General features: G+C 42.5%; 1 long non-coding RNA gene across 1 annotated transcript in view; it reads left to right on the top strand.

Annotated features, from left to right (window-relative positions):
* Positions 1–5,509: 5,509 nt before the first annotated feature.
* LOC145345145 (uncharacterized) overlaps positions 5,510–18,781 on the top strand; it is a 371,118-nt gene continuing 357,846 nt past the window's right edge. Inside the window, exon 1 of the long non-coding RNA XR_013887034.1 lies at positions 5,510–5,580. This is a non-coding gene — a long non-coding RNA (uncharacterized LOC145345145). The remainder of the gene's footprint in view (positions 5,581–18,781) is intronic.

The following is an 18,781-nucleotide window of genomic DNA, read 5'->3' on the forward strand; positions in this document are numbered from 1 at the left end:
TTGGTTACAAGCTCCAATAGTTTCTTGTTTAATGCTGACGGTCGTGACCTCCGGAGACCAGCATTTGATTCCTGGCTTGGGTCACTGTTTGTGCGCAATCTGCACATTTTCCTTGTGTCTGTGAGGGTTTTCTCCGGGTACTTCAGTTTCTTCCCACAGTCCGAAACACATGCTGGTTAGGTACATTGGCCATGCTACATTCTCGCTCAGTGTACCTGAACGCAAGGTGACGAGGGTATTTTCACAGTAACTTCACTGCAGTGTTAATGGAAGCCTGCTTGTGACACTGATAAATAAACTTAACTTAAAACTCTAGAGGGGCTTTGGAAGAGGTGAGGAGAAGCTAGCTGAGAGGAAGGTCCAGAGACAAATGGAGCTTAACAAATGCTGCACTCCCTCATCCCACTGTCTTCATTACCAGCAAGTTTTGCTGAGATTTCTATTCTGGATTAGAACTCTTCAGCCATAAGAGGAGATATTTAATACAGGACTGACTGCCAAGATGCAATCCATTGTCTTCTGAGATGGATAGCTGCCAAGAACAGAACAAATTCTCTCATTTTGCTGTGCATAATGGCTGATTTCGGAAATCACTTAAAGTAGATTCCTCTAAGGAAAGTAAACGTTTTCGAATTGCAATCCAGTCTTGTTCATTGCAAAACACTGGGTAAGGACAGAACCAGTTTAGCCACGATATCCTTCAAGATGAAATCACCTGTGAACAATTACTGCTTAGATTTGTGCATGGGGAATTGGCGCTCAGGAAGAATTTTGTCCCTGCTAAGTGGGAATAGAGTGGGCAAGTGGTTTAAATGGAGAGACTGCATTTCCTGCTCCATTTCGTCAATGTCTGATTTTAATGGCAGATGAGGCAGCCTTTAGTTTAAAAATAAAATAATGCAGATGCTTGAAATGAGAGGTAGGTTCTTTACTCAGAGGGTAGTAAGGGTGTGGAATGCCCTGCCTGCAGAAGTTGCGAACTCGCCAACTTTAAGGGCGTTCAAATGGTCAGTGGATAGGCATATGGATAACATTGGAATAGTTTAGGTTAGAGGGTCATTAGATTGGTTCCACTGTTCGGCGCAACATCGAGGGCCGAAGGGCCTGTGCTGCGCTGTAATGTTCTATGTTCTATGAATCTAAAACAAAAATATTTTGGCCTTGGAGGGAGTGCAGAGAAGGTTTACTAGGCTGATACCGGAGTTGAGGGGGTTGAGCTATGAGGAGAGGCTGAATAAACTGGGCTTGTACTCGTTAGAATTTAGAAGAATGAGGGGAGATCTCATTGAGACTTACAAGATGATGAATGGGATGGATAGGATAGAGGTGGAGAGACTCTTCCCGCTCAAAAAAGACAGTAGGACTAGGGGGCACAGCCTCAAGATAAAAGGGGGGCGGTTTAGAACGGAGTTGAGGAGGAACTTCTTCACTCAAAGGGTGGTGAATCTCTGGAATTCTCTGCCCGTTGAAGTGGTGGAGGCTACCTCGCTAAATATTTTTAAGACGCGGGTTGATGGGTTTCTGATAAGAGAGGGGATTAAGGGTTATGGGGAGAGGGCGGGAATGTGGAACTGAGCCACGACAGATCAGCCATGATCTTATTGAATGGCGGGGCAGGCTCAAAGGGCCAGATGGCCTACTCCTGCTCCTATTTCTTATGTTCTTATGTTCTAAAAACAGATTTTTCATTAAGTTTACTTATTAGTGTCACAAGTAGGCTTACATTAACACTGCAATGAAGTTACTGTGAAAATCCCCTAGTTGCCACACTCCGGTGCTTGTTCAGGTACACTGAGGAAGAATTTAGCATGGCCAATGCACCTAACCTGCATGTGTTTTGGACTGTGAGAGGAAACTAGAGCACCTGGAAGAAACCCACACAGACTCAAGGAGAATGTGCAGACTCTGTATTGTCACTTAAGCAAGGAATCGAACCCAGGTCTCTGGCACTGTGAAGCAGCATTGATAACCACTATGCCACCAATAGGCAGGAATCTTGAGCATAAATGCTAAGTGAGATTCTATAATGTCAACAGACCTGCAGTAGCCTTTTAACTTCGGTCTGAATTGCAGATAGCCCATGGGTGCTCTCTGATCTGAAGCCAGCGGACGCCGTCCAAGGTGACTAAAATACACTCTTAGACTGGGGCTAGATTGAGCACAAATGCAACATTTACATTGTGAACCTTTAATGCATCAGCTGAAATGCCATTATTTTCACTGATTTTAACAAAAAGAACCTCAATGCTAAGGCCATAAACAATGTATGATAAGTCAGTAAACTGACCCACTAGAGAATGCAGTCTGAACTCGAGCATCAAAAGTGGTTTGATGGTACTTTCTGTTGTATTATCCATTTAGTGTTGTATTTGATTTTATCATATTATGTGTCAGCATGCTAAGCTTCAGCACATACACCAATAATCTCAAGGGCTCAATGTGTGAACCCTCATGCGCTACTTCTCATGTACAATGTTGTGCTTCTTATAAGTCTCAACTAACAAGCATACTCTTGGGTCAGGTCTTGGCTTTTGGTCAGGTTGCTTCAAAACCTCCATGATCCAGGTAATATTTGCATCCACTTCAGATGCAGAGTTACCTTCAACAAGACATTCCCCTTCTTTTGGAGATTCACATTACTTGTCTAAGTCAAATTGACATGGGTTTTGAGATGTCTTTAAAAATACCTAGATTTTATATTTACACTGGCTGAGAGTAGATGGTTTATTGAAATCTTTGTGAAAACAAAAAGATAATGTTTTTACTTAAGTTGTTACTGGGCACTCTGAAATGTTTCGGCACTAACAAATTTAAGTTAGCAGGAATTGTTTATACATGGATATCTCACGATGTACCCACCTTCCTCACCATCACATTTACATCCCTGCTATTTATGCGAATTGGATATCCAATTCTGTATTATGAATCTGTTCATAATACAGATTATGAACCTCAATCCATTTTTCAACAGCTTTTGTGCCTTTTTTATTGTAAAGTCTATCAACTAGTTTTTGCCAGAATCTAACTACTCCAGTATCTTGTGGAGAAAGCATGAAATATCATAAATTTACTGATCCTTGTTCTCTATTATTCAAAAACATGTCTCAAGAGATAGGTTTCTACTCAAAAGGGGCCAGAGCGAAAATTCTGTATCATTTACATGAATTATTCCACAGTGAATCAAATGCAATTCTGCAGCTGTGCTGGAGGCGGCTTTTAAAGTGCTATCAGGTCACACAATTTTCAGTGCACAGAGCTTTCCATAGAATGGCACTCCTACAAAGCTCTTTGTTTAGTCTGCACAGAAAATTAGTGAAAGCGCTTCTTTGGGGAAGATTCAACCCTTCTGCATCTTTTCTCTGTCATATTCTAGAGGCATACACTAACATTTGCTTAGCACTGCTGCCTCATAGCACCAGGGACTTGGGTTTGATTCCCAGCTTACGTCACTGTCTATGCAGAGTCTGCACTTTCTCCCCATGTCTGCGTGGGTTTCCTCCGGATGTTCCAATTTCCTCCCACAGTCTGAAAAGTGTGCTGGTTAGGTGAATTGGCTATGCTAAATGTTCCCTCAGTGTACCCGAACTGGTACTGGAGTGTGGCGACTAGGGAATTTTCAGAGTAACTTCATTGCAGTGTTAATATAAGGCCTACTTGTGCCAATAATAAATAAAGTTAAAAGAACTCTTACAGCCAACCATAAATGTGTTGCTTAACTTTCACAGCTCATGTTGAATACACTGATTGGCTAATCAGTATAAATGAAGTTGAGTCACAGAACTCAATGTAGCTGTGTTATTTAACAAATCCTTAGCAAAACAGCTGTCAGTTCACAAAACTTACTTGGTTTGTAATTATAGTTTATTGACTTTTTGAACAGTATACATCAAGTTTTTTTTATTATTCATTGTTTTGAGCCGAGTGTCTCTGACAAGGTGAACAATCTATCCCTAGAGGTTCTATCCCTAATTGCTTTTAAGAAAGTGATGGTGAGCTATCTTCTTAAATTGCTGCAGTCCATGTGGTGTGGGTGCTCTGAAATGCTGTCAGGAAGCGAGTTCCAGGATTCTGGTGCCGCGACAGTGAAGAGAGGGCAATATTAGGGGAGCCAATGGCTTAGTGGTATTATCGCTTGACTATTAATTCAGAAACTCAGCTACTATCCTGGGGACTCAACCCAGGACAGAACGTGGAATTTGAATTCAATAAAAAAATCTGGAATTGAGAATCTACTGATGACCATGAAACCATTGTTAAATGTCGGAAATACCCATCTCATTCACTAGAGTCCTTTAGGGAAGAAAATCTGTTGTCCTTACCTGCTCTGGCCTATATGTGACTCCAGATCCACAGCAATGTGGTTCACTCTCAACTTCTCTCTGAAATGGCCTAGAAAGCCACTCAGTTCATGGGCAACTCATGAAGGGCAATAAATGTTGGCCAACCACTGATGCCCATGTCTCATGAATGAATAATAAAATACATAGCCCCAAGTCAGGATGGCATGGGGCTTGGAGGAGAACAAGCAGCTGCTGGTGTTTCCGTGCTGCCATTTTCCTTCGAGGTGGCAGAGGTCACAGACTTGGAAGGTGCTTTAAAGGAGCTTTGGCAAATTGCTGAAGTGTATTTTGTAGATGGTACCCATGACGGCTGCTGCTGTGTGCCAGTGGCGGAGGGAGTGAATGTTTGTGGCAGTGAATGGAGTGCAAATCAAATGGGCTGTTGTGTTGGAATGTGTTGAGCCCCTTGAGTCTTCTTGGAAGTGCACTCATCCAGGCAAATATTGCATCACACCTTCTACTTGCTCCTTCTAAATGGTGATTATTAAGCAAGATGCTGTGCAAGGCAAATATCTGTGAGATGTGCAACATCGAAGTGGTGCTCCTCACAAAAATAGTTGCTTCATCAAGTGAATCTAATAGCAGCTAACTGGAATACAGTAAGTGACAGGAAAGTATAATGTATCAAATGGATAAATAGGATGAAACAGAAAAGATAATATTTAAGCTTGTTCTCATTGCCAACCAGTCACACCAGAAACAGGAGAAAGCAATGACTGGAAAGAATAAATTGGATTGCAATTTGTGCAAGTACGATTGTGGGGCCCTGAGCAGTTAACCCTATGCTGCAGATGTGAAGGAGCAAATCAAAAGAAAGAAGAAGTAACAGCACCGGTATTGAAATCTTGGCAAGGAACTGCAGATGTGTGAAAGGACTATTGTTTTTGGGAGTTAAAAGGCATTTGGGTCCAAGAGACACTTGTTTTTGGAATACTTATGACTCCTCTCTGAAAGAAATACCGATTCCCTTCAAGATTATGGCAAAAAGTCGCATCTTGAAATCACAGGCTTTGATGGAGGAAATACTGTGCTCCACTGTTTTGTTAGGATCAAATGTTCCTGCTCCTCGGACAGTTCACAGAGATTTTGGTGTGGTTATTTTTAGTTCCTGGAAGCCTGGGAAGTGCAGGATCCACGCTGTTAGAATGTTCTTGAAGACGCAGCTGTAACGGGGCCTCTGAATCTGATTATAAGAAATAACAAAGATGTTTTGTATGAAGCACAAGCAGGAAGAAGTAAGGTGGGTGGCAACATCTATCATAACTCAAGAGAAAAATAACTCTCAAAGCTGTTGAAATAAATGTGGGCGAAAAGACAACAGACGTCAGCAGGTCTCACATATTATTTTCCCATGTACTGCAAATCTCTCTGGTGAATTTGAATTAACATCCTAATATTCTGACTTTCAATGCAGTGTTTGCGAAGTGTCAAGTTCCCTTCTGTGAAGCTTGAATTCCACAAAAATCTGATTTGTGAGTTGATATATCTGGCTAGATGGACCGTGTTCCTTCTTGGCAGTATGACCTTGTATGGCAGCAGACAGGATCTGAGTTAGTACATTTTAATCACAGCACATTTTGTAGCCTGTCTTTGATTTATGGTGCAGCTTCATTGTTGGAAAGAAACAAAATCACACATTAGAGATCATAAACAACTAATCTGGACAATCCTACTTATTATCCTATTCAACAGCAATATTGTAATTAATTAACAATTCCTTTATCTTGGTATCATGCAGCTACCAGGATGGCAGAAGGTAAACAAAATGGACTTTTGTCTTTTTCATCCAACAATTCCTTTATGTTCCTACACTTCATACTTTATAGGTGTGTACTGAATAATGTTGGATTTGTGGTAAATCTTGCAAAAATGTTATAATGAATCTTTTTTCCATAATAAATGATGGAAGTTGCTTCGAAATGCTCTTTGAGGTGAAGCCATTGTGCCGAATATCGTCATGACTTTGCTCACTCTTACTCCAAGCACACAACACTGAAATTTCAAAATCATATTTATGTATCATTTTGATTTGATTTATTATTGTCACATGTATTGGTATACTGAGAAGTATTGCTTCATATGCATGATACAGACAAAGCATACCGTACATAGAGAAGGAAAGAAAAGAGTTCAGAATGTAGTTTTACAGTCATAGCTAGGGTGCAGAGAAAACACTATGCATACCCCAGTCCAATGCCCACATGTCCACATTATGACTTCATGACCCTTTTTAGTTTCTTGCAGTCTTAGGCATATCAAGCTGTGATACAACCAGAAAGAATGCTTTCTATGGTGCAAAAGTTGGTGAGTGTTGTAGTGGACATGCCAAATTTCCTTAGCCTCCTAAAGAAGTAAAGACATTGGTAGGCTTTCTTAACTATTGCGTCGGCATCAAGGGAAAAAGGGCATGTTTTGGTGATCTGGACATCTAGAAACTTAAAGCTTTTGGCCATTTCCACTTCATCCTCATTGATGTAGACCGCGGCATACCCTCCTCTCCGCTTTCTGAAGTTGGTGACTAGCACCTTCATTTTGTTGACATTGAGGGAGAGATTATTGTTGTTGCACCAGTTCATCACATTCTCTCTTTTTCTTGTGCTCTGTCTCATCATTGTTTGAGATCCAACCCACTACAGTGACGTCATTAGCAAACTTGAAAATTGACTTGGGATGGAATTTGGCTACACAGTCATAGGGTATAAGGAATATAGTAAGGGGCTGAGGACAGAGACTTGTGGGCCACTTGTGTTGAGGATGATCGTGGAGGAGGTGTTATTGCCTATCCTTACTGATTTCGGTCTGTCGGTTAGGAAGTCTTGGATCCAGTCACAGAGAAAGGAACCAAGCCCCAGTTTACAGAATCTCTACAGTGCAGAAGGGAGCCACTCAATCCATCGAGCCAACACTGATAACAATCCCATTCAGGCCCTATCCCTGTAAGCGCACATATTTACCCTGCTTGTCATCCTGATAGTAAGCAGCAATTTAGCATGGCCAATTCATCTAACCTACACAGCTTTGGACTGTGGGAGGAAACCAGAGCACCTGGAGGAAACCCATAGAGACATGGGTTTGATGTGATCCGAGGCTGGAATTGAACCTGGATCCCTGGCAGTGAGGCAGCAGTGTTAATAATATCTAACCAATCAGATGCAAAATTGCCAAGGTAATAGAATATGTTACCTGGGCTAAAGAGGCTACTGAATGTGGAATGCAGATAATGTTTGATTATACACTTCACTTGAATCTGATAACAGGATGCAGCTCAGACTGTGTTGAATTATGTCTCTGATCTCATGTACAAACAAATTTATATGGTGAACAAATCAGGGAAACATATCGTAAATCAGCCATTAATTATTCCAACTAACTTCAGATTTCATAGAGCTTCTTTATTTACTCTATTATTTTTAACAACAAAGGATGATCCTCTTAAAAATCAACTTTTATCTTGGCCAAGTGTCGAATAGAGACAAGTTTTACAATCAATCATTCCAATTGAAATTCCAAGATGTTCCAGTACAGCTACAACACTGGCATCTACCTGATAATGCGGAAGATTATCTAGACAGGTCTTATCCACAAAAGACAGGATAAATTATATCCAGCCAATTATCTTCTCCTATCAGCCTCTTCTCAATAATCAGCAAATTGATGGAAAGGACCATTGACAGTGCTGTTGTGTGGGACTTACGTAGCAATAACCTGCTCACTGACAGTCAGTTTAAGTTCCGCTAGGGCCAGTCAGCTCCTGACCTCATTATGACCTTGGTCCATATCTGGACAAAAGAGCTGAATTCAAGTGACAGTGACTGCCCTTGATATGAAGGCAATATTTGGCTGACTGTGGCATCAAGGAGTCCTGGCAAAATTGAAGTTAATGGGAATCAGGGCCAATAATCTCCAGCAGTTGGAGATACATCTGACGCCATGGAAGATGGTTGTGGTTGTTGGAGGTCAATCATCTCATTTCCGGGATGTCACTGCAGATGTTCTTCAGGGTAATGTCCTAGGCCAAATCATCTGCAGCTGCTTCAACAATGACCCTCTCTTCATCATAATGTCAAAAATGAGGACGTTTGCTGATGATAACACAACTTTCAGTACCATTCATGACTCCTCAGATACTAAAGCAGTGTTTGCCTATATGCAACAAGACCCAGATAACACTCTGACTTGGACTGATAAGTGGCAAATTATGTTTGTGCCACAAAAGTGCCAGGCAATGACCATGTCCAACAAGAGAGAATCTGACAATCCCCCCTTGGCATTCAATGGATTTACCATCTCTAAAACCCCCATTATCAACTTGGGGGTTACCATAGACCAGAAACTGAATTGGAGCAAAAAATAAATACTATGACTACAAGAGGAAGTCAGAGACTGAGAATCCTGAAGTGATTTAACTCATTTCCTGACTCCCCAAAACCTGCCCACCATCTACAAAGCATAAGTTAGGAGTGTGATGGAATGCTTTCCACTTGCCTGGACGTGCACAGCTCCAACAACACTCAATACGCTCAATACCATCCAGGGAAAAGCTGCTTGCTTGATCAACACTTCACCCAACAATTTAAATGTGTACTCTCCTCACCACTTACACATAGTGGCAGCATTTTCTACTACATACAAGATGCATTGCAGCAACTCACTAAAGCTCCTTTGAAAGTACTTTCCAAACCCATGACTTCTACAGCCTAGAAGACAAGGGCAGAAGGTGCATTGGAAACACCATCACCTGCAAGTTCCCTTCCAAGGCGCACAGCATGCTGATTAGAAATTTATTGCCATTTCTTCACTGTTGTTGAGTCAAATGCCTGAACACTTCCTAACAGCATTCTGGAAGTATCTGGACTAGATGGATTGCAGTGGTTCAAGAAGGTGGCTCACTACCACCTTCTCAAAAGCACTACACTGAGCGAGAGTTTAGCATGGCCAATGCACCTAACCTGCACATCTTTGGATTGTGGAAGGAAACAGGAACACCCAGAGGGAAACCCATGCAGACATGGGGAGAATGTGCAAACTCCACACAGGCAGTGACCTGAGGCAAGAATCGGACCCGGGTTTCTGGCACTGTGAGGCAGCAGTGCTAACCACTGTGCCACCATGTAGAGATGCGAAAACATTACAAGATCATCGCTTGAAAGGGAATGGTATTTCAACTTCCACATTTTGCACAGACCACTGCTTTCTTATTTAACAATAGAACTGATGTGTGTATCCTATTTAAAAATCTGCTTAGAAAAAATATGCCCACATTGATGTTAACTAAGTATACCACATGGGTAGTTCAAGAAAACTTCTCAAGGGCTGGACAATAAATGCTGGCCTAGCCAGTGATGCACGCATCTTGTGAAGTAATATGTCTTGGGTATATTTGGAGGGGCCTTCGTAGCCTTAAAAACCAGATGATGTTAGCCAGAAACAGCTGAGCAGCCAGAGTAGGTATCTGAGCAGCTCAGTAGAGAAACCTCTGCTATGAAAATGGCACTCAGTAAGAAGAGTAGAGAGTGAATGGAAAGAATTGCAGTTGCACAAGGTTTTTAACATTGTGTTACAGTCTATATAATTCCATAAAAGCAATAACTTTTAAAAGAAGATTTGGAGTCCCAGTCACTGACTCAAAAGATTACACAAAATTTCATTTTTAAGACTTCCGTTGCAACAAACAAACTAAAACTGTCAACTAAACATTATTTAATAGACAACTAATACACTCAACTCCACAAAGATATTCCCCTTTTACTTTCTGACATGACAGTAAACCCATGCCATTTTATATGTAACATGGTATGGCGCTCTCCACAGAATTTTTGTCTTTGCAGGAACCAATCCAATTTTACTCCCAGCTTCCAACAGGCTTCCTTCTCCCAAATTTACTGTCTAGTGAAAGACATTTCCCTCAGTCTTCTGAGGATCCCTGAATTGACTTCCAGCAGCAAAGCTCAATCTGGTGACTCCTTATCCCAGCCACACACCACGGTAAATCTTCCAGTGTCTTTAAACCTCCACAAGTTCCATCTCTTTGATCAGAGAATGAGCTCCTGCCAGTATCTTGTTCATTGGCCAACAGAAAGTAATCTTCTGCTATACAGGGCAGCAGCTGCTTTTCCTTCTTCTCTCTCCAAGACTCCCCCCTGTCTCGCTTTCTCCCTCTATGTTGTCTCTTTGAGTTAGTGGGCAGAATTTTCCCATCCAGCCCATCACGGGAACTATCACACCACATTGTCAAATTGTGTCTAGCAGGTGATGGATGCTCAACTTCTTTAGGAGAAGGATGTTCATTAATTTAAGAAAGCTGAAAAAATATGATTAATAACTTTCCATGTGGAATGTAGATTGCATGCAAGAAGATGCTGGTACAGTGGTAAGTAGTCGCAAGTTAATGTTCTGAGGACGTGGGTTCAAATCCCACTGTGGCAGGTGGTGGGTTTTAAATTCAATTAGTAAATCTAAAATGGAAAGCTAGTCTCATTAATGGTAACCATGTCAACCATCATCAATTTTTCTAAAAATCAATCTAATTCACTAATGTTCTTTAGGGAAGTAAATTCCTTACCTGATCTGGCCTACATTCCAGACCCACAGCAAGGATAAGAAAACAAAATAGAGAAATAGGTCAAAGCTGGAATCCTTAACTGCAGAGGATTCGAGCAACATTTTCATGTAAGTCATATATTATGCTGGCACGGTGGCACAGTGGTTAGCACTGCTGCCTCACAGCACGCAGGGACCCATGTTCAATTCCAGCCTTGGGTCACTGTCTATGTGGAGTTTGCACAGTCTCCCCGTGTCTGCATGGGTTTCCTCCAGGTGCTTCAGTTTTCTCCCACAGTCCAAAGATGTGCGACCTAGGTTGATTGGCTACGTTAAATTGACCCTAGCGCTAGGAGATTAGCAGTATATGTTCCGTTATGGGAATAGGTCAGTGCAGACTCGATGGGCTGAATGGTCTCCTTCTGCACCGTAGGAATTCTATTCTATGATATTATACCAAAACAATTCCTTTAAGGTAGTGAAAAATATTCCTGCATCTTCAAACTGAATTAATTTGTGTGACATATCTTTTTCAAAATAGAGTCAACTGAATTAATAGTTCCTGGGAAAACCTTTACTCTTGTTAATATTTCTCACACGTGTTAAATGCCAAAATGAAGCAGATGCAATGAAGCACAAATGAAACATAATCATTAAGAAATAAACAGGATGCTTGAGATGCTGAGATTGTTTGGAGGAAATATTTAAATAACCACCACACAAAACGTCAGCTGTTAAGGCCCCCACCTGGAAGCAGCAGTTGTCCCCATACAGGAAAATGAATTATTGCCTTATTTCTACTCTGACCTCAATCTTCACTGGACTTACCACTGGCAACTGGAGCTCTTCGCCAGTATGTTTGTCTGTTTAAACTAAACATTGACATCCTATGGTGACATTGGGATTTTTAAAATTTTTGTGGACGTGGGCATCGCTGGTTGACCAGCATTTATTGCCCATCCCTAGTTGCCCTTGGAGGGCAGCTGAGAGTCAACCGCATTGCTTTGGAGTCACATGTAGGCCAGACCAGGTAAGGATGACAGATTTCCTTCCCTAAAGGACATTGGTGACCAGATGGGTTTTTTCAACAATTGACAATGGTTTCATGGTCATCAGTAGATTCCTAATTCCAGATATTATTTAATTAATTCAAATTCCACCATCTGCAATGGCGGGATTTGAACCCGTGGCCCCAGAACATTAGCTGAGTTTTGGATTAATAGACTAGCGATAAAACCATTAGGCCATCACCTCCCCTGATTGCATTTCCCTTTGGTCAATAACGTGCTCTGCCTCCTCCTACCAATATCAGTCAAGGTGAGGAGGAGCCAAGAGATAACTTAATCATCATTGCTGTGCTGTAGAATGAAATTCCACAGAACGGGAATTACGTTATATTGCAAGGACATGCGAGTGGCTGAGATTCAAATCTCTTTGTGTGTCAATGCTCTTCTTTAAGAAACACATCTTGATGCAGTCAACTGAGATGTGGGAAACAAAAGGGGACCATCAAACCATCTCCCGCCTGTTCATAACTATCTCCATAAAGGGCAGATTGCCAACAGCTTTAGGTTCATAAGCAATCTGATTTAAGTTCTGCGTCAAAAACTTAGTTCATAGGCTGCCATGTTAGTTGCTGACATGTAGAAGGAACAGAACAGATTGCTTAATAATATAATGGCTTTATCAAAAACTTTTGCAATTGTTCTCCACACAGCTGAAGAGCTGCCGTTAGCTCTGCTGCTGAGCGAACACCAATGTGTAGTGAGCAGTGGTTGCTCAGATGAGCCAGGAGTTTGGAGAAGCAACAGAACTTTTCTGATTTAATGCTGCTGGAGAGACTGGGGCTAAGAGAAGCCCAGGGCAGTTATTAGACCAATAAAACTGAAGCAAACAGCAGTTTTTCTGCTCTATGAAGCTGGCAGCTGGGGCAAAGGAAAGCCCCATGAGCAGTGAAGTTCTGCTCAGAGTAGCTAGAGAGCTGGAATAATGCTGGTAACTAGGTACTAGGGAGCAGCCTCATGAATCCTGTGGGATACAGTCTTGGGATAAGAGATTGAGCAACTAGAAGGTGAAGAGTCTTAAAGTTCAAAGTCTTTAAAGTTTAAACATTTATTTATTAGTGTCAAGTAGGCATTCATTCACACTGCAATGAGTGCTACTGTGTAAATCGCCTACTTGCCACACTCTGGTGCCTGTTCGGGTATGCTGAGGGAGAATTTAGCATGGCCAATGCACCTAACCAGCATGTCTTTTCGACATTGGGATGAAACCAGAGACCCGGAGGAAACCCATGTATTCAGGGAGAGAGTGTGCTGACCCTGCACAGACAGTGACCCAAGCTGGGAATTAAACCCAGGTCCCTGACAGAGTGAGGCAGCATTGTTAATCATTGCCCCACCGTACTGCCATTAGGGCAGTTTGGGCTATGAGGGAAATCAGAGGCTAGAACTTTGAAATGAGGAGTTGAAATCCCACTGGAGGAAGATTGTGTCTTAAAAAATTTAAGATACCTGGTGGTTGCTGAGAAAATTTGTGGGATCTGTCTTTGTTGTGTCTACCACTTAATGTGCAGTTTGTGGTGTACACAAGCCTCTGAATTCATGTTTACCTCATGTTCATTCTGAATGTTAGAGTATATGATGGATAGTATTGACTGCTGAAGTTTATACAGTAAAAATTCTTCTGCTTGGTGTTAGGAATTAGAGATAGTTATCTTTGTGTTGTGAGCATTAGGAATAAGCTGTAGTTTAAGTTTAAGCTTTGAGTATAATTAATTTATCTGTATTTGTATGTTGAGAAAGGGGGACTCTGAGTTTTGGTTTCACTTTAGAGTTGTCTGTAAGTCTATGGGTTTGTTGGTGGACCTGCATTTTAATGAGGTTTTCTGACACTTGGAGCCTGATTTTACCATCAAGTTGCCCCTGTTTTTGGGTGCGAAAACTGGTAACATCGGGCATGAGACGAGTAGCGTGATCTGCACACCGGGTTCCCCCTTTAGCAAGGCCCGAAAAAGACTGTGATTGGGACTGTACCCGAAATGGGCGCAACGGCCATTTAAATGTATTTGCATGCATTTAAATTGACTCAATGGGCAGTACCCCCAACCTTACCGTCTTTACCACCTTTACCACTGCATTCGCCCATCCAGGATTGGCGTGAGACAGACATAGTCCACAAAAGTCTGATTAAGGCACTCCAGTTCATGAGGAGGTAAGTGCTGAGTGTCTGACGGCTCTCTGTTTGAGACTGGGAGGGGGGGGGGGGGGGGGGGGGGGAGGGAGGTGAAGGTGGGGTGCCGCTGCTACTCTGCCTATGATCAGTGAGGGGGAAAGGAGGGTCTGCTGCCACTCTGCCTGAGATCAGGGGGGAGGGGGAAGGGCCCGTGATCGGTTTGGGTGATGGAGGAGATGAGGGGATAAGGGGATCAGCAATGTTGTGGGGGGTGGGGCAATGTCTGTGGAGGCCAGGGGAAGGCATATTCCGGCCTGGGAGTGATGTGGCAGGGGAGCCGATCGAAGCTGCAGGATTTTGGGCGCGTTAAACCCCGCTCACAGGCTTGTGAAGCATGATTCAGAATTGCTGATATATTTGGGAGCTCTTGAGAACAGGTCTAAAAGTCGGATCTGAAATACTCCCAGTTTCAAGTCTGCCCAGCACTTAGAATCAAAATGGCAAAATAGGGTCCTTGGAGTGGGGAATTGTTTTCATCAAGGACATAGGTGATGAGTAAATGTGACATAGTGTGGGATAGGATGTAGCCAGCAAAGTTGTGGATGAACTGAAATTTATCACGGATGGGATGACAGTATGCTCTTCCTCAACAACAACTTGCATGTATATAGCACCTTTAATGTAATGAAACATCCCACGGTGCTTCACAGGAGCATCACAAATCTAAGTATGATACTGAGCCGCATAAAGAAATATTAGATCAGGTACCAAAATCTTGTTCAAAGAGGTAGGTTTTAAGGACTGTCCTAAAGGAGGAAAGCAAGGTAGAAAGTTGGAGAGTATTCCAGAACTTGGAGCTAAGCAATTGTCAATGGTAGAGCAATTAAAATTGGGAATGTGCAGACGCCAGAGTTAGAGGGTTTGGGGGCTGGAGGGCATTACAGAGGCAGGGAGGGACAAACAGTGGAGGGTTTTGCTGCAACTTGAGGCATGAGCAGCAGAGCTTTGGACTACCAAAGGGTTATGAAGGTAAGGATGTGGGAGACCAGCCAGGATTGCAATAGTTGAGGCTTGACGTACAAAGACATGAATGAGAGTTTCAGTAGGTGAGCTGAGATGGGGTGAGATGGGGATGGAAATAGGTGGCCTTCATGATAGCATGAATGTGAGGTTGGAAGCCTATCTTGGGGTCAAATGTGACACAAAGGTTGCAAACAGACAGGCTTAGTCTGAGACTGTTACCATGGAGAGGGATGGAGTCAATAACTCGGGAACAGAATTTGGAATGGGGACCAAAAACAATGGCTTCGGTCTTCCTAATATTTAATGAGAGGAAATTGTTTGCCCATCCAGTACTGAATGTTGGATGAACAGTCTGGAAGAAAAGCAACTGTAGAGGAGTTGAGAGAGACAATGGTGAGCTAGAGCTGGGTGTCACCAGCACCCATGTAAAAACTAATGCTGTGCCTTTGAATGTTGTCACTGAGGAATGTGTGAAGAGATAAGAGGGGAGCAAGGATATATCCTTCGGGGAACTCCAGAAGTAGTAGCAGGAGCAGGAAGAGATACCTTACAAATGACTCGCTGGCTAAAATTAGATTGAGAAGAATGGGTCTGGTTGAGAGCTGTCCCACTGGATGACGGTGGAGAGTATGGTCATCATGTCATCTGTGGCCATGCCTCTGGGGATTTCACTAAAATAAAGGCAGACAGTTAGAAAAATTATGTAGAAATCTGCTGCCATTGTCTCTTATGTGGTATAATGTTCCTATTATTATCGATTAGTGCCTCGACGTACCAAGAATAATACCATAGTAGAGTGTTAAGTACTTATGGAATGTTTGGTCTGCTCTTAGAATTGGAATCTGAGTGAGCATGCTGGGTTTGGGAACCTAGCCCAGTCTTAGTAGAAAAAAACTTCAAGTCATCATACTTTTTAAAAATATCTCCATTACCTTGAAATCTTTGGATTGCAGATGTAACCTTCTCAAAGAGATCTTTAGAGTATACATCAATATTTTTATTCTTCAGCATTATTTGACTCTCAACAGAAATTTAAATTGATTAAAGATTTCTATCCCTAAAGAGTATTAATGGACAAAAGGGGTTTTTATGACAATCGAGGATAGTTTCATGACTTTCAATTCCAGATTTATTAACTCATTGACTGCACTAGGATTTGAACCTATGTCTTCAGACCATAATGGGCGACAATAATTTCTCCCTCAATATCAACAAAATGAAGGAGGTTGTCACCGACCTCAGGAAGCGTGGAGGAGAACATACACCTGTCTACATCAATGAGGACAAAGTAGAAAGGGTTGAGAGCTTCAAGTTTTTAGGTATCGAGATTATCAACAACCTGCCCTGGTCCCCCATGTCAACACTATAGTTAAGAAAACCCAGCAATGCCTCTACTTTCTCAGAAGACCCAGCAAATTTGGCATGTGAACTACGACTCTCACCAACTTTTACAAATGCACTACAGAAAGCACTTTTTCTGGTTGCATCACAGCTTGATATGGTTTGCAAGATAAGACTGCAAGAAACTACAAAAGGTCATGAAAGTAGCCCAGTTCATCACACAAACCAGTCTCCCATCCATTGACTCTGTCCACACTCCCCGTTGCCTCAGCAAAGCAGCAGCATAATTAAGAACCCCACGTATCCCATTCACTCTTCCACCTTCTTCCTTCGAGAAAAGTCTGAGGTCATGTACCAACTGACTCAAGAACAGCTTCTTCCATGCTACTGTCAGACTTTTGAATGGACCGACCTTGCATTAAGTCGATCTTTCTCTATACCCTAGCTATGACTGTAATACTACATTCTACACTCTCTCATTTGATCTGGAGGAGGGAACCGAGTGTAGGGTGTCGAAATTTGCTGATGACACCAAGATTGGGGGAACGGCAAATTGTACGGAGGGTGTGGAGAGTCTGCAGAAGGATCTAGATAGGCTGGGCGAATGGGCCAGGAAATGGCAAATGGAATTTAATGTTGGCAAGTGTGAGGTGGTCCACTTTGGTAGGAAGAATGGTAGGAAGGACTATTACTTACGGGGTGAAAAACTGCAGCAGGCGACGGTGCAGAGGGACCTTGGGGTCCTTGTGCATGAGTCGCAAAAACCCAGCTTGCAGGTGCAGCAGGTGGTCAGGAAGGCGAATGGGATGCTGGCCTTCATAGCGAGGGGGATTGAATATAAAAGTAGGGAGGTCTTGCTGCAGCTGTATAGGGCATTGGTGAGGCCGCAGCTGGAGTACTGTGTGCAGTTTTGGGCGCCGCACCTGCGCAAAGATATTTTGGCCTTGGAGGGAGTGCAGAGGAGGTTTACTAGGCTGATACCGGAGTTGAGGGGGTTGAGCTATGAGGAGAGGCTGAATAAACTGGGCTTGTACTCGTTAGAGTTTAGAAGAATGAGGGGAGATCGCATTGAGACGTACAAGATGATGAATGGGATGGATAGGATAGAGGTGGAGAGACTCTTCCCGCTCAAAAAAGACAGTAGGACTAGGGGGCACAGCCTCAAGATAAAAGGGGGGCGGTTTAGAACGGAGTTGAGGAGGAACTTCTTCACTCAAAGGGTGGTGAATCTCTGGAATTCTCTGCCCGTTGAAGTGGTGGAGGCTGCCTCGCTAAATATTTTTAAGACGCGGGTTGATGGGTTTTTGATAAGAGAGGGGATTAAGGGTTATGGGGAGAAAGCGGGAAAGTGGAACTGAGCAGCGACAGATCAGCCATGATCTTATTGAATGGCGGGGCAGGCTCGAAGGGCTAGATGGCCTACTCCTGCTCCTATTTCTTATGTTCTTATGTTCTTATTTCCTTCTCTTTGTCTGTATACTGCGCAAGAAACAACACTTTTCACTGCATGCTAATACATAGGGCAATAATAAATCAAATAATAAATCAAATGCATGTTCTCTCCATGTCTGCATGGGTTTCCTCTGAGTGCTCTGGTTTCCTAGTTCAAAGGTGTGCGGGTTAGGTTGATTAGCCATGCTCAATTGCCCCTTAATGTCGGGTAGATAAGCAGGGTAAATACGTGAGATTACATGGATAGAGCCTGGGTGGGATTTTTGTAGGTGCAGACTCGAGGGGCTGAATGGCCTCTTTCTGCACTGTAGGGATTCTATGAAAAAATTAAATCAAATAAATCAAATTAAATCAAAGCAAATCATGTTAATGATTTGGATGAGAATATAGGAGGCATAGTTAGTAATTTTGCAGATGACACTAAGATTGGTGGCATAGTGGATAGTGAAGAAAGTTATCTCTGATTGCCACGGGATCTTGATCAATTGGGCCAGTGGGCTGATGAATGGCAGATGGAGTTTAATTTAGACAAATGGGAGGTGATGCATTTTGGTAGATTGAACCAGGGCAGGACTTAATCAGTTAATGATAGGGCACTGGGGATGGTTACAGAACAAAGAGATCTAGGGGTACATGTTCATAGCTCTTTGAAAGTGGTGTCACTGGTGGACAGAGTGGTGAAGAAGGCATTCAGCATGCTTGGTTTCATCGGTCAGAACATTGAATTACAGGAGTTGGGATGTCTTGTTGAAGTTGCAGAAGATATTGGTAAGGCTACACTTGGGATACTGTGTGCAGTTCTGGTCACCCTATTATAGAAAGGATATTATTAAATTAGAGAGAGTTCAGAAATGATTTACTAGGATTTTACCAGGACTTGATGGTTTGAGTTATAAGGAAAGGTTGGATAG

Source organism: Carcharhinus amblyrhynchos, chromosome 7, assembly GCF_965287045.1.
Source record: "Carcharhinus amblyrhynchos chromosome 7, sCarAmb.v2.hapA, whole genome shotgun sequence".
Classification (NCBI taxonomy): domain Eukaryota; kingdom Metazoa; phylum Chordata; class Chondrichthyes; order Carcharhiniformes; family Carcharhinidae; genus Carcharhinus; species Carcharhinus amblyrhynchos.